Source organism: Plecotus auritus (assembly GCF_963455305.1).
Source record: "Plecotus auritus genome assembly, chromosome: 8".
Lineage (NCBI taxonomy): Eukaryota > Metazoa > Chordata > Mammalia > Chiroptera > Vespertilionidae > Plecotus > Plecotus auritus.
This window is the reverse complement of record NC_137782.1, coordinates 67,442,874-67,458,085: the sequence shown is the minus strand read 5'-3', so window position 1 is coordinate 67,458,085 and position 15,212 is coordinate 67,442,874. Positions and strand designations below refer to the sequence as shown.

The window sequence follows — 15,212 nt, the reverse complement described above, 5'->3', positions numbered from 1 at the left end:
TGGTGCTAGCCCTGCTTGCACCTGCTGCTGGCGCCAGCCCCAATGGCTCCGTGCTGTCAGTGGGCGCAAGCGGGGCCGGCGCCATCAGCGCATGGGAGCAGTGACAGGGCTGCCGGCAGACAGGGGACCCCGGGGGCCACAGCGGGAGGGGCTGGGCAGGGGTGCGGAGGATGGGCCAAGACCTGCCCCTGTGCCCACTGCGGCCTCATGGCCCACAGTTCCTTTCAAGATGCACAAATTCGTGCACTGGGCCCTTAATCTTATATAACTTCACTTACATTTCAGGATTTTCCTCCATGCATGTTTTTTTCTTCACACCCTCCAAAATTAAAGTCCTTCTTATTCTTGTTTAGATTTGGTTGGTTGTCCCTAGTTGCTGATTCTTCGTGCTTTAAAAAGCCATTTCAGAAGTAGTGAGCTTACTATCTTCCTCTTAGCCCTATCTTCTGCATTTTGTCTTCTTTTTTACCCCTGGAATATTTTCTCCCTAAAATTGAAGTTAGTAGAATTATATGAGTGTCTGTTGGATCAGAGGTTCTCAAATATGACCAGGCAGAATGTTTTTCATGGCAAGTAGCTCAGATGAGAAGGAAACTTACTACTTCCCTTAACAGGAGCAGTCTAGGGGGCTTGGTTGTATTAGAGCCACAGGTTGTATTAGAGCCCATTTATAATTGTACATATGTAACAATACAAGTAACATTTGTAAACATTGGGGAGTCTCTGAGAATATCTCTTAAAAAGGATCCCTCCCATCATTACTAGGTCTCCTCATCTGCCTGGACTGAAGGGTCCTGTGTTTGATTCCAGTCAAGAGCACATGCTCACATGCCCAGGTTGCGGGCTTGATCCCCAGTGGGGGCCGTGCAGGAGGCAGTCGATCAATGATTCATCATTGATGTTTCTATATCTCCCTCTCCCTCCTTCTCCGAAATCAATAAAAATATATTTTTTAAAAAAAGAGGGTTTGGCCCTGGCTTTGTGTGTCAGTTGGAACATCATCCCATACACTGAAAGGTTGCAGGTTCAGTTCCCAGTGTGGGCACATATCTAGGTTGTGGGTTTGATCCCTAGTCAAGGTGTGTGTGGGAGACAACTGATTGATGTTTCTCACATGGATGTTTCTCTCTACCTCTCTCTCTCTCTCTTAAATCAATGAAAACATATCCTTGGGTGAGGATTTAAAAATAAATAAAAAGTGGTTTTGTATGTCAGTTGCTGGAGAGAGAACAATTAAGACAAGAACTGAAAAATCACCAATAAATTTGGTAACGAGGATATTACCAATGACCATTTAACAATAGCAGTTTGAATTGAATTGTCGGCAAAAGCCAGATTGCACACCTGTTGAATGAGAGTTAAGGAATGGGTTGCAAATGTTGAAGCAATTCCTTGAAAACTTTTGAAGAGGAGAGGAAAACTTTAGCAGGATTTAGAGCAGGATTAGAATTGCTGGATAAAATACAGGTTGCCCAGTTAAATTTAAGTTTCAGATAAGCAATGAATAATGTTTTGTGGTAAATTACACATAAAATTGGCCATTTTAAACAAAGTGTACAATTCAGTAATATTTTAGTAAATTGATATTGTGCAACCAATCACCACTATTTAGTTCCGGAACATTTTCTTCAACCCCAAAAGAAAACTCCATATCCATTATGCAATCACTCTATATTTTCCTCTTTCCCCAGACCCTGGCAACTACTAATCTGCTTTCTGTCTATGTATTTACTTATTCTGAATATTTTTTAATGAAATTATATAATATGTACCTTTTTTTTTTTTTTTCGGTCTGCCTTCTTTTATGTAGCATCATGTTTTCAAGGTTCATCCCTGTTATAGCATATACCAGTACTTCATTCCTTTCTATGGCTGAATTTCCATTGGGTGGATATACCATATCCATCAGTTGATGGGCACTGGATTGTTTTGGTTATTATAAATAGTGCTGCTGTGACTATGTGCAAGGTTTTGTTTGAACACCTGTTTTCAGTACATTTGAGTATTTTTACCTCGGGGTGAAATTGCTGGGTCATATGTTAATTCTATATTTAACTTTCCTACAGTGGCTGTACCATTTTAAATTCCCTATAGCAATGTACTAGGGTTCCAGTTTTGCTAACACTTGCACTTGCTATTTTCTGTATTTTAAAAAATATTCTGGAGGTTCTGAAGTGGTTTTGATTTGTATTTCCCTGGTGACTAATGGTATTTAGCATCTTTCAATCTTTAAAAAATATATTTTATTGATTATTTACAGAGAAGAAGGGAGAGGGATAGAGAGTTAGAAACATTGATGAGAGAGAAACATAGATTAGCTGCCTCCTGCACACCCCCTACTGGGGATGTGCCCGCAACCAAGGTACATGCCCTTGACTGGAATCAAACCTGGGACCCTTCAGTCTGCAGGCTGTTGCTCTATTCACTGAGCCAAATCGGTTAGGGCTCAATCTTTTTTTTTTTTTCAATCCTCACCCAAGGATATGTTTTTATTGATTTTAGAGAGAGAGGAAGGGAGAGAGAGAGAGAGAGAGAGAGAGAGAGAACAAAAAACACCACAGCAATCAGTTTCCTCCCATACATGCCCCAACCAGGGATCTAACCCTCAACCTGGGTAGGTACCCTGGGTGGGAATCAAACCCGAAACCTTTTGGTATACAGGATGATGCTCCATCCAACAGAGCCATCCAGTCAGGGCAGCATCTTTCAATTTTAACAATATTAAGTCACCAGTCCATAAACACAGAATGTCTTTCCATTTATTTAGGTCGTCTTTTTTTTTTTTTTTTTTTTTCAGAGAGGAAGGGCGAGGGAGAGATAGAAACATCAATGATGAGAGAGAATCATTGATTGGCTGCCTCCTGCACATCCCTCACTGGGAATTGAGCCCACAACCTGGGCATGTGCCCCGACCAGAATCAAACTGTGACCTCCTGGTTCATAGCTCAGTGCTCAACCACTGAGCCACGCTGGCCAGACATGGTCATCTTTAATTTCTTCCATCAACATTTTATAGTTTTCAATGTACAAGTCTTACACCTCCTCAGTTAAATTTATTCCTAAGTATTTTATTTTTTTGATGCTATTGTAAATGGGATTGTCTTAATATCCTTTACAAATTTCTCCTTGTTAATGTATAGAAATACAACTTGATTTACCCTGCACTTTTGCATAATTCTTTTATTAACACTAATAGTTTTTTATATGTGTGTTTTCTATATATAGGATCATATCATTTATGACTAGAGATGGTTTTACTTCTTCTGTTCCACTTTGGGTACCCATTTACTTATTTATTTGCCTAGAACTTATAGTATAGAATTGAAAGAAGTGGTGAAAGTGGGCATCTTTGTCTTGTTCCTGATCTTAGAGGGAATGCTTTCAGTCTTTCACCGTTAAGTTTATTAGCTGTGGGTTTTTAACAAAAAAAAAACACCTGTTTTTATTGATTTTAGAGAGAGAGAGGGATAGAAAAATAGAAACATCAATTGGCTGCCTCTTATATGTCCCTATTGGGGATTGACCTTGCAATCTGGGGATGTGCCCTGACGGAATTGAACCTGTGACCTCTCGGTTCATGGATTGATGCTCAACCCCTAAGCCACACCAGCTGAACTAGCTGTGGGTTTTTCATAAATGCCCTTTATTGTGTTGAGGAAGTTCCTTTCTATTCCTAGTTTACTGGATAAATAATAGATATAAGTGGGCATTTAAAATTTATATTTGCTAAGTTGGCAACCCTAAAAATGACACAGAACCAAGGCAGGGGTTTTTGTTTGTTTTTTTTTTTAAATATATTTTTATTGTTTCCAGAGAGATAGAAACATGAATGATGAGAATCATCTATCAGCTGCCTCTTGCATCCCCCACACTGGGGATCGAGCCCACAACCACGGCATATGCCCTGCCCTGGAATCGAACTACAACCTTCTGGTTCATAGGTTAATGCTGGACCACTGAACCACACCAGCTGGACAAGGCAGGGTTTTTTGATGGGCTGTTGAGGGCAGAAACTTGAATGTTGTTTCCATGTTGAGGAAAGGGTCTAGTAGTCAGAGACAAGTTGAGGATTCCGTAGAGAGGCAAGAACAGATGGAATAAGGCAGAGGGATGAAGTTAAGGTCTTATCTGGTTTCCCACAGAATTTTGCTGACACACTAAGGCGTTGAGTAAATGGTATTAGAACTCTGTCCATGTCCTTAAAGAGTCTGTGGGTCTCTTTAAAGTAAAAACTATACCCAACTATGCCTTGCTTTGAACCTATGAATTTTTAAAAACTATATTGTGCTTAGCATAGTGCCTTGCACATATTAAACCTTTGAAGGGTAAATTGGCTCCAAGTGAGTAAGATTGCAGGCTTCTTTTGGGCCCATACCTATGTTCTGGTCTCCTTGTGTACCTCTTACTGGTGGGTGTCTGTGTGGGATAGGCTGGGACAGCTGTCTTTCATTTTAACAAGCTCTAAGAAGAATTCACATAAGTCAGTTTTTTTTTTCATGGATGGACAAGTAACTCAATTTTGAAATTATAAGAAGCATTGTACTTCTTTAAAAGCTGAAGTGCCCAATTTATAAAATTGCTCAGTGCATTGGTATTCCACCCACTCTTTGAGGTTAAATGCTTTTCTCTTATTTGACAGGTAATCTTTTCTTCTTCTCCCCCCACTTCCCCCTCCCGTAACCTGTTTGAGCCTAGACTTTAAACTGCCAGAATTACTTTGCATTACATTTTCGGGAGACTACTCAGCTATGGCAACTTCTTTGTAGGCCAAAGGAAGATGGGTGCTGAGGTGTTCAATAAGTGTCATGGTCACCTTATTCTCTTCAAAATTATCCCTCCACACTTTCCCACCCCTAAGTTCTGAGTCCTCAACAACAAAAAGGTTTGTGTAGCTGCTTCAAGCTCCAAAGAAGCACAGACAGAAACCTTCCAGATAGGATGACCAGCCTGTCCCAGTTTACCCTCTTGGTTTTAGTGCTGAGAGTTCCACATTCTGGAAAGACCTCAGTCCTGGGTAGACCAGACCACATGGTTGATCAGCCTCCCTTTGGGTCTCTTCTCAGTCCTTCCCTTGCACTTTCCCTTACTCAGCCTGACTACAGGGAGACAGAGGAGAAAGGTCTGTCTCCGTCTGGACATCCAATCCTATAGGGGCTGTCATTTACAAGAAATTCTGTGGGCCTGCATATAGAGTCATATTCCTTTCTGATACCATCCTGAGACCTCAGGAACCCATGCAATTATTTAACTACTTACATCAACTTAAACATGAAAGAAAAAAAAAGCTTATCTGACTATTGTAATATATTGTATATTTTAAGTTTCTGCATGTTCACTATTACCTCCCAAACTCTTCAATGTGTACATATTCTTAATACAGATTTCTAACAAATGTGTGATCATAATTCTTCTATTTTGTGTTTTATATATATACACATATATACATATATATACATATATATACATATATGTATATATATGTATATATGTATATATATATATATATATATATGTATATGTATATATAGTGTTTTTCTACATAGGCATTTATCATTTAAGTACACCAAAAATAAACGTGTCACTCAAGTTTATTTCTTATAATGTGGGCAGTGGAATTAACTAGAGGGGCTTAGAACTTAAAAACTTCTGTGGTAATAGAGTATTTGGTCATATAAAGTAAAAGGCTTCTTAAAGGGCAGTACAAGACATTCTTGTGAGGGAACTGTTCTGTGTCTTGATTATGGTAGTGATTATACAAATCTATGCATAGAATAAAATGGCATAGAACTTAAACACATAGGCACACACAAATGAGTGCATGCGAGACTTATGAAATCTGAATAAGATCCATGGATTGTATCATTGTCAATTTCCTGGTTATGCTGTTATACTATAGCTATGCAAGACCTTATCATTGAGGGAAACTGCTTAAGGGTACATAGATCTCTCTGTATTGGTTATTATGACTGTACAGGAACTTATAGTGATCTTAGAAAGTTAATTAAAAATTTTAAAAATGCAAGATTTCTTATAAGGTAGCTTTGAAATCCTTGTGAGAGATTTGGTAATATGTTAAACATAGTCCATTTTTTTCCTTCCTCATCTTAAAGAATACCCCTCCCTCAAAAAATTTAAAGGAAGAAAATGTTAAGGGAAAAATGATACTGCTAGTTTATTTCTAAGTAGTATGTACTTTGATACTCATTTGATGTCTTCAGGAAGCCATTTGCAAAGATAGCCCCTTCTGTAGTGTTAAAAAGATGATAGTAACACATCAGCTAGAGGAAAGGAAAACCCCTTGAAGGGCAAATGCTTCTAAGTGGTTCAGAATTGCTGTTGTTATCTAGGACAGTGGTCGGCAAACTCATTAGTCAACAGAGCCAAATACCAACAGTACAACGACTGAAATTTCTTTTGAGAGCCAAATTTTTTAAACTTAAACTTCTTCTAATGCCACTTCTTCAAAATAGACTCGCCCAGGCCGTGGTATTTTGTGGAAGAGCCACACTCAAGGGGCCAAAGAGCCGCATGTGGCTTGCGAGCCACAGTTTGCCGTCCACTGATCTAGGAGGTTAATGACAGACTTTTCATTAGTGTCATTTCTTTTTCTGGTTTTAAGCCTTCTATGACTTCTCTCTGACCAGTGACTTTCAACTTTTTTTTATTTTTTATTACAACCCTTAGTAAGAAGTACCTTTTACATCAAAATCCAGGATGGGAGGGAGGGAAGGAGAAAGATTTAGATATCTATATCTGAAACAAAAGTTTCACAAAACACTTTTCATCCTCATGAGTGCTACACTCTGTCATTTTCTTTCTATTCTTAATGCTTTTCAGTGTGGATTATGGCTTAGTAATTTGAGTTCATGATTCTTAAATATATTTCTTTACTAGATGCCCGGTGCATGAAATTCGTGCACTGCGGGGGGGGGGGGGTGTCCCTCAGCCCAGCCTGCACCCTCTTCAATCTGGGACCCCTCGGGAGATGTCTGACTGCCTATTTAGGCCCAATCCAGGCAGTCGGACATCCCTTTCACAATCTAGGACTGCTGGCTCCCAACTGCTCGCCTGCCTGCTTGATTGCCCCTAACCACTTCTGCCTGCCAGCCTGATCACCCCCTAACCACTCCCCTGTCAGCCTGATTGATGCCTAACTGCTCCCCTGCCAGCCTGATCATCCCCAACTGCCCTCCCCTGACAACCCGGTCACCCCCAAATGCCCGCCCCTGCATATTCCCTCTTTATTAGATAGGGTTTTTTCTTTAGCATATTGGACAGCCCTAACTGGTTTGGCTCAGTGGATGGAGCATCGGCCTGCAGACTCAAGGGTCCCAGGTTCGATTCCGGTCAAGGGCATGTACCTTGGTTGGGGGCACATACCCAGTGGGGAGTGTGCAGGAGGTAGCTGATCGATATTTCTCTCTCATAGATGTTTCTAGCTCTCTTTCCCTTTCCCTTCCTCTCTGTAAAAAATCAATAAAATATATATTTAAAAAAAAGAAACATTTAAGATTCCTCCATATCTGCCTGGCTGGTGTGACTCAGTGGTTGAGACCCCAGGCTGCCACGCCTGGCCAGGGATGGCGCCCCGACCAGGCTGAGACCTCAGCCTAGGCTGCCGCCTCAGCCCAGCCAAGCTGAGACCCCAGCCCAGGCTGCCATATGAGCCTGGCTGGGGATGGTGCCACGGGGGTGCGCTCCCCGGCCAGGCTGAGACTCCAGCCCAGGCTATGGTCGGGGATCGCGCCGGGTGCTGGCGCCTCCCAGCTGGACACCCCGGGCTGCCGCCGCTAGGCAGGGATCACTGCGTGGGGGGCGGGCGCCTTGCAGCCGGACATCCTGGACTGCCGCTGCTGGCCAGGGATCGCACCGCAGGGGGTGCACCACGGCCAGCCTGAGACCCCAGCCCAGGCTGTTGCCATGGCGGGGGATCGCGCGGTTTGGGTGCGAGGCCCTGCCGGCCTGAGACCCCAGGCTGTGGCCGGGGATCGTGCTGGGCGCTGGTGCCTCCCAGCCGGACACCCTGGACTCCCGCTGCTGGCCAGGCATCACGCTGCAGGGGGTGCACCCAGCCAGCCTGAGACCCCAGCCCAGGCTGTGGCCGGGGATCGTGCTGGGTGCTGGTGCCTCACAGCCGACACCCCGGACTGCTGCTGCTGGGCAGACTGGGGGACTCTGGAGGGGCTAAGACAACCGTGGGCAAACTACGGCCCGTGGGCCGGATCCGGCCCGTTCGGCTGTTCTATCCGGCCCGCGGGGCCGAAAGAGCGGAGGGTTCTCTTGCTCTCCCCTCCGCTTCTTTACTTTGAATTTATATTAGTTCACACAAACACTCCATCCATGCTTTTGTTCCGGCCCTCCGGTCCAGTTTAAGAACCCATGTGGCCCTCGAGTCAAAAAGTTTGCCCACCCCTGGGCTAAGAGGACTGGGCGCCGCCATCTTGTGGCTATGGGCGCCACCATTTTGTAGTGGAGTGATGGTTAATTTGCATATTACTCTTTTATTAGATAGGATTTCAGAGAGGAAGGGAGAGTGAGAGAGAGAGAAACATCAATGATGAGAGAATCATTGATTGGCTGCTTCATGCACACCCCCTACTGGGGATCGAGCCTGCAACCCAGGCGTGTGCAAAACTGCTCTTTTTTTTCCCCCCCTTCCTTCTCCCGATTCACCCCAGGCGGCGAAGACAATGGTTTGTCAACTACAGGTAGATGATTCTTGATCTGTGATTTGGAAAAACAATCCCTAGGCCCCCAGGTAAAGTAGTCTGGAGCCCCCTGGCACAACTTTCAAGGCTCTCCCCATCTGGTTCCATCTGCCTTTCTAGCTCTGCCTCCTCCTTCGCCCTCTAGCTAGAGGCATATTCAACATTTCTTGAACCTGCCTCCCACTGTCCCATCTCTATGTCTTGACTCTTACTGTCCTCTCCCTAGTACCTTTCCTCTTCCTGTTTTCTTGAGTCTTGGCTCCTATAGTCAAGCATATATTGTCCATTGTACCATTAGTATGTCCTATCTGTCACTCCTCAGAAATTGCCCATGAGGTCAGGCATGTGTCCTAGTTGTCCCCAGTTCAAAAGTTACTCCTGTGAATTCTTCCCTGACTTCTGGGTATACTTTAGGCCAGTGTTTTTCAATTTTTTCCACCAAAAGTACAGTAAGAAATACATTTTATATTGAATCTGGTATATACATTTGCTGTATATATTTGTATGAAACAGAAACAAAAGTTTCATCACAAAATGCTATGTGCACTTTAATATTTTGTATTCTTTTTTAGTTATTTTTTTAATTCAACCCATGACTTGATTTCAAAACAATAAATTGAGAAACATTGATTTAAGCCATTCTTCCCTACTCTGTCATCTGCAGAGAGTTCTGTTATAAACCTTTACTTTCCATAATCACTGTTAGAAGGAAGTCTGTAGTACTTCAAGACCTGCAAACAGGACCATGAAGTTAAAATTAAAAAACTACATATTGCCAAAACCAGTTTGGTTCAGTGGATAGAGCGTTAGCCTGCGGACTGAAAGGTCCCAGGTTCAATTCCGGTCAAGGGCATGTACCTTGGTTGCGGGCACATCCCCAGTAGGAGGTGTGCAGGAGGCAGCTGATCGATGTTTCTCTCTCATCGATGTTTCTAGCTCTCTATCCCTCTCCCTTCCTCTCTGTAAAATATCAATAAAATATATTTAAAAACAAACAAACTACATATTAAACCAAACATACACATTTCAACATAGAAACCTTAATAATGCTTATTAGAAAAGTAAGTTATAAAATTATACTCATGGTATATTATCATTAAGGTACATTAAAAATACATAAAACTACTCTATATGTTGTTTGTGGATACACACATATCTATACTGATTGGAATGAGAGATACCAACTTCACCTACTTGCTTCTTGATAAAAAGGGAGAAGAAATAGGATTGGTGGTGGTTTTTGTTTATGTCTTATAAATTTTGCTTTTAACACTGATATGAGAAGCAAACATGCCGAAATGTTAACATTTGCTAAATCTAGGTGGTGGATATATTTTATTTATATTATATTAATTATATTATATTACACTGTATTATATTATACTAGAGCCTCAGTGCATGAAATTCGTGCATGGGAGTGGGGGTTCCCTCAGCCCAGCCTGCACCCTCTCGCAATCTGGGACCCCTCAGGGGATGTCTGACTGCTGGGGGATGTCCGACTGCAGGGGGATTTCCGGCCGTCAGACATCCCTCTCGCAATCCGGGACAGCTGGCTCCTAACTACTCGCCTGCCTGCCTGCTTGCTTGATTTCTCCTAATCACTCTGCATGCCTGCCTCATCGCCCCTAACCACTCGCCTGTCTGCCTGATCGTCCCTAACCGCCTCTGCCTTGCCCCTGCCACTACAGCTTCGTCCTGAAAGTTGTCCGGAAGAACATCCGGAAGGTTGTTCAGTTGTCCAGTCTAATTAGCATATTACACTTTTATTATTATAGATTATAATCTTTACCTTTTTATCTGAAATGTTTTGTAATAAAAAGAAAAATAAATCTCTGTAATGAAAATTGACATATTTGCTTAAAATCCTCTGTTAACTTGCTATCTTATAATGCCATTATTATCTGGCTCCAAGCTACTAATCTGAACTGCAGGGAACTTTAATATCTCATCTAAAATTAAATATGAGCAATCAAATTTAGTACAATTTGAAAAACATTTAAAGAAAATCTGCCACAATCAAATAGAGCCTATCCTAGGAATAAAAGTAAAGTTTAAAATTAGAAAAAATGTGTTATATCTCAGTCTGTTAGATAAGAAAAATAATAAAACTCAATATGCAGAGAAAATCAGAACACGAATGGTTGCTGTTGTTTAATATGTGTTTTTTTTTTAAATGATTTGAGAGAGAGAGGAAAGCCTGGTGGGGATTGGGGGGAGAGAGAGAGGGAGAGAAACAGAGACATTGATGTGAGAGATAAACATTGATCGGCTGCCTCCCATACCCACCGATGGGATAGAGCCCAAAACCTGGGTCTGTGCCCTGACCAGGAATCAAACCAGAGACCTTTCAGTGCATGGTATTATGTTCAATCAGCTGAGCCACACAGGCTAGGGCCATAGTTTTTTGGTATGTGTTTTTTTAACTCTGAAAATTAGAATGCTTTGTTAACATAAGCAGAGTATTTCAATCTGTACAATCAACATTATGTTCAAAGATGAAGCACTGGAGTCATCTTCTAATGGGAGCAAAACAAGTAAAGCAACTCTATTATTTCTTATAATTCTGGAAGTTCTAGCTATGTGTAATAAGATGAGAGACAAATAAGAGTCACCATTTTGAGAAAAGGGCTCTCATTATTATTGAGATTGTAGAAGCCTCCAACATAAACAACTGAAAATCTGTTAAAATCAATGAGTTCCATCAATGCGACAACTGAACACATAATGACGATAACAAAGTGAAAAGCTTTCCTATATATAGGAATAACTGGTAGATCAGTGGTCGGCAAACTGCGGCTCGCGAGCCACATGCTGCTTTTTGGCCCCTTGAGTGTGGCTCTTCCACAAAATACCACGGCCTGAGCGAGTCTATTTTGAAGAAGTGGCGTTAGAAGAAGTTTAAGTTAAAAAAATTTGGCTCTCAAAAGAAATTTCAATCGTACTGTTGGTTGATACTTGGCTCTGTTGACTAATGAGTTTGCCGACCACTGGTTAGATAATTAATGGGATAAAAGAATCCTATTCATAAATAGCAAGCTTAACAAGAAACATGTAGGACCCCTTTAGAAAAAAAGTCAAAATTGTACTAAGACACAGGATAAAGTTGCAAACAACCTAAATGTCCAACAAAAGGAAAATGGTTTATTATTTATATACCGTCCTGTTCCAAAATTATTTTAGGGTAGCTTTCACAATATATACTATGACATAATATTAAGTGAAGAATTCAGGTAAAGATAAATTTGAGGGATGGACCACAGACTTTATTCTGAGCTTTGTAGCAGCCGAAGTAGGGAAATGATCATGATTAATTATATAATTCATATTTATACCATAAAATATCGAGTTGATTGGAAGAAATAGCTGTTCCTAGTACTGAGACCAGAGTGTTCTCATGGTTCCCCAAAAGAAGGTAACGGCTGCGTAGAGAATGATCATCCTGATAACCTAATGCAGCAAACAGCGCCCAACTTTGTAGAGCTGTTTCTTACTGAACTCCTTGCTAAGGGGCTACATAGAACCAAGCTCTAACAGTTTGGTAAAGAGTATTTGCAGTGGAGGGAGGAATGGTGACGATTATGGCTGGGATAAACATGAAGATAATGTAGTACACTATGAGGGGCAGCTCTATGGAGTAATACTTTAGAGACTAAAATCGTGGTTCTCAACTGAGGTATTGTGTTACCCTGGTGTCCTGTGACTCTTCACAGATTGGCCACACTGAATTTTTATCAATGTGTTTAATTTTGCTATAGTTGAGGGTCCACACTGCTAAGAAGTCTGGAGTATGATGCACAAGTCACCAGGGAGGCCAGACAAGGAGGTACAAAGTGCTACTTAGGCTGGCAATAAAAAGAATTTCACGTGGATGGACTGAATAGTCTTCATAAATATTCTCTAAAATTAGATTTTAGTAAGTATTGTGTAGAACTAGTAGTTTGTTTCTGTCAGATATAGGTTCAAATGTTTTAATAGTTGACTTAATGGAATTAACCTCTGATGAGGTAAGATACTAGAAAGCTAGCTTACCCAAAGATTTTCCTTAAAACACAATTTAAGGTTTGATCCAGCACATGTTGGAAAGGGCAGTCAAGGTTTCCAAATTCCTACATAGTAGAGCATAGCAACATTAATATTAAGTTTGGAAGAATTGCCAAAACCGGTTTGGCTCAGTGGATAGAGCATCGGCCTGCGGACTGGAGGGTCCCGGGTTCGATTCCGGTCAAGGGCATGTGACTTGGTTGCGGGCACAACCCCAGTGGGAGGTGTGCAAGAGGCAGCTGATCGATGTTTCTCTCTCATTGATGTTTCTGACTCTCTATCCCTCTTCCTTCCTCTCTGTGGAAAATCAATAAAATATATTTAAAAAAAAAAAAAGTTTGGAAGAATTGATTTGTAAAAAATGAATGATACTGCTTTGGCCGGTTGCTCAGTGGTTGGAGTGTCGACCCATGGACTGAAGGGTCATGGGTTGGATTCCCAGTCAAGGGCACAGTCAAGGGCATGTACCTGGGCTGCAGGGGCACATGTGGGAGGCAACCAATCAATGTGTCTCTCTCACATTGATGTTTCTCTCTCTCTATCTCTCTCTCTTTTTCTTTCTCTCTCTCTCTCTCTTTCTCATTTCCTCCATCTCCCTCTCCCTTCTACTCTCTCTAAAAAATCAATGGAAAAAATATCCTAACTCCTTGAGTGAGGATTGAAAAAAAAAAAAAAAAAGAATTATAGCCAAAACCGGTTTGGCTCAGTGGATAGAGCGTCAGCCTGCGGACTGAAGGGTCCCAGGTTCGATTCCGGTCAAGGGCACGTAACTTGGTTGCAGGCACATCCCCAGTAGGAGGTGTGCAAGAGGCAGCTGATCGATGTTTCTCTCTCATCGATGTTTCTAACTCTCTATCCCTCTTCCTTCCTCTCTGTAAAAAATCAATAAAATATATTTAAAAAAAAAAAAAGAATTATACCAAACCTTGATCTAAATAACAGCAAAAAAAAGTAAAATATCCATATAACTTCCTGGCAAATCCTTCAAGGTATATGGTGACCAAGTAGATAGTAACCAGGGTGGTTTGGGAAGGTTTGAATATGAGTCCCAGTTTCACTTTCCTTTGAGCCTCAAGTTTCTTCATCTGCAAAACAAGGGTATTAGTACTTACTTTAGGGCTAACCAGTTGGTAAGATTTAAATCTAATAGAGTCCCTGGTAGCCTCCTCTAAGCCATTTTGTGTATGTGGTATGTGTTTATTACTGGAGGGTTCTTGTCTGATGACTCACTAGAAGACTAGATTTGCTGAGACACTGTGTAGATAAGACCTTACTGCATTGATTGGTGGGGCAATCAGATTCTTTCCTTTCAGGTATCTGAGGTGGAATTTTTAAGTTATGAGATAACATTTGAAAGCCCTTTGCTCAGCCTTACCCCTCTCATCCTGATCATCTCTCAAGTCAACCACAGAAGCAGGTGTCTGCATCAGGGGTTAAAGGCAAAGGGCAGTTGTCCTGAGGGTAGTCACGACTAGGCATCTTCATCTCATGCTACCATTTACTATTGAGTTGGGTACTCAGATAAGTTTTAAAGATTTTTTCATTTGACTTTATACTCATAGGAAAGCTTTTTGTCATGGCTCCAAAAAGACCCTGTCCAACTTGCTCTGGTCTTAGCATTTAATTTCTCAGAGAAATAGATTTCATGACAAGAAGAATAATTTAAAGTTAAAAGATCACAGTGTGCCTGACCTGTATGGCTCCGTTGGTTGGGCGTCATCCCATGCACCGTAAGGTTGCTGGTTCGATTCCTGGTCAGGCACATGCCCAGGTTGGGGGCTCCATCTCCTGTAGGGGCATTCAGGAGATAGCTGATCTATGTTCTGCTTTCACATCAATGTTTCTTTCTCCCTTCCTCTTTCTCAAAAGATTAATTTTTAAAAATCTTTTTTAGAATCTTAAAAAAATAAAGACCACAATGTGAAATATCCAAGAAAATAACAAGGAGATAGGAAGAATGTAAATGTTGGTGAAATCGGTGCCTCCCACTAGGAAATCAAATCAATACTTTAAGTAATTGGCATTGCTACCTCTGCCAGAGTTCCCCCTCTGCCCCCCGGAAGAGAAAAAAAGGCCTAAGATGTGGACTGTGGGGTAGAGATTATTGCAGACTAGTGGTCCTTTATCTTACTAATATTAGCCACCTCTCAGCATTTTTATATTACAGCAAAGTCTCTATCTCTTTTTTCTTACCAAAGCCTTTTCTATCAAGGCAAATAAGGTAATACAGAACTCCCTGTGGCAGTGTATACACACACATACAGGGTGGGGTAAAAGTATGTTTACAGTTGTGAGTATGCGAAACAGTTTATTCTTATATTATTATTACACTAGAGGCCTGATGCACGAAATTTGTGCAAGAGTAGGCCTTCCTTCCCCTGGCTGCCAGCACCCGGAACCCAGGCTTCCCTCCGGATGCCGGCACCCTGGACCCAGGAGGCCCCACCCACCTGCCACAGCCAG

General features: G+C 41.7%; 1 protein-coding gene across 3 annotated transcripts in view; it reads left to right on the top strand.

Moving 5' to 3' along the window:
• Positions 1-15,212, top strand: part of UBOX5 (U-box domain containing 5) — a 49,371-nt gene that overhangs the window by 17,802 nt on the left and 16,357 nt on the right. The window lies entirely within an intron of this gene.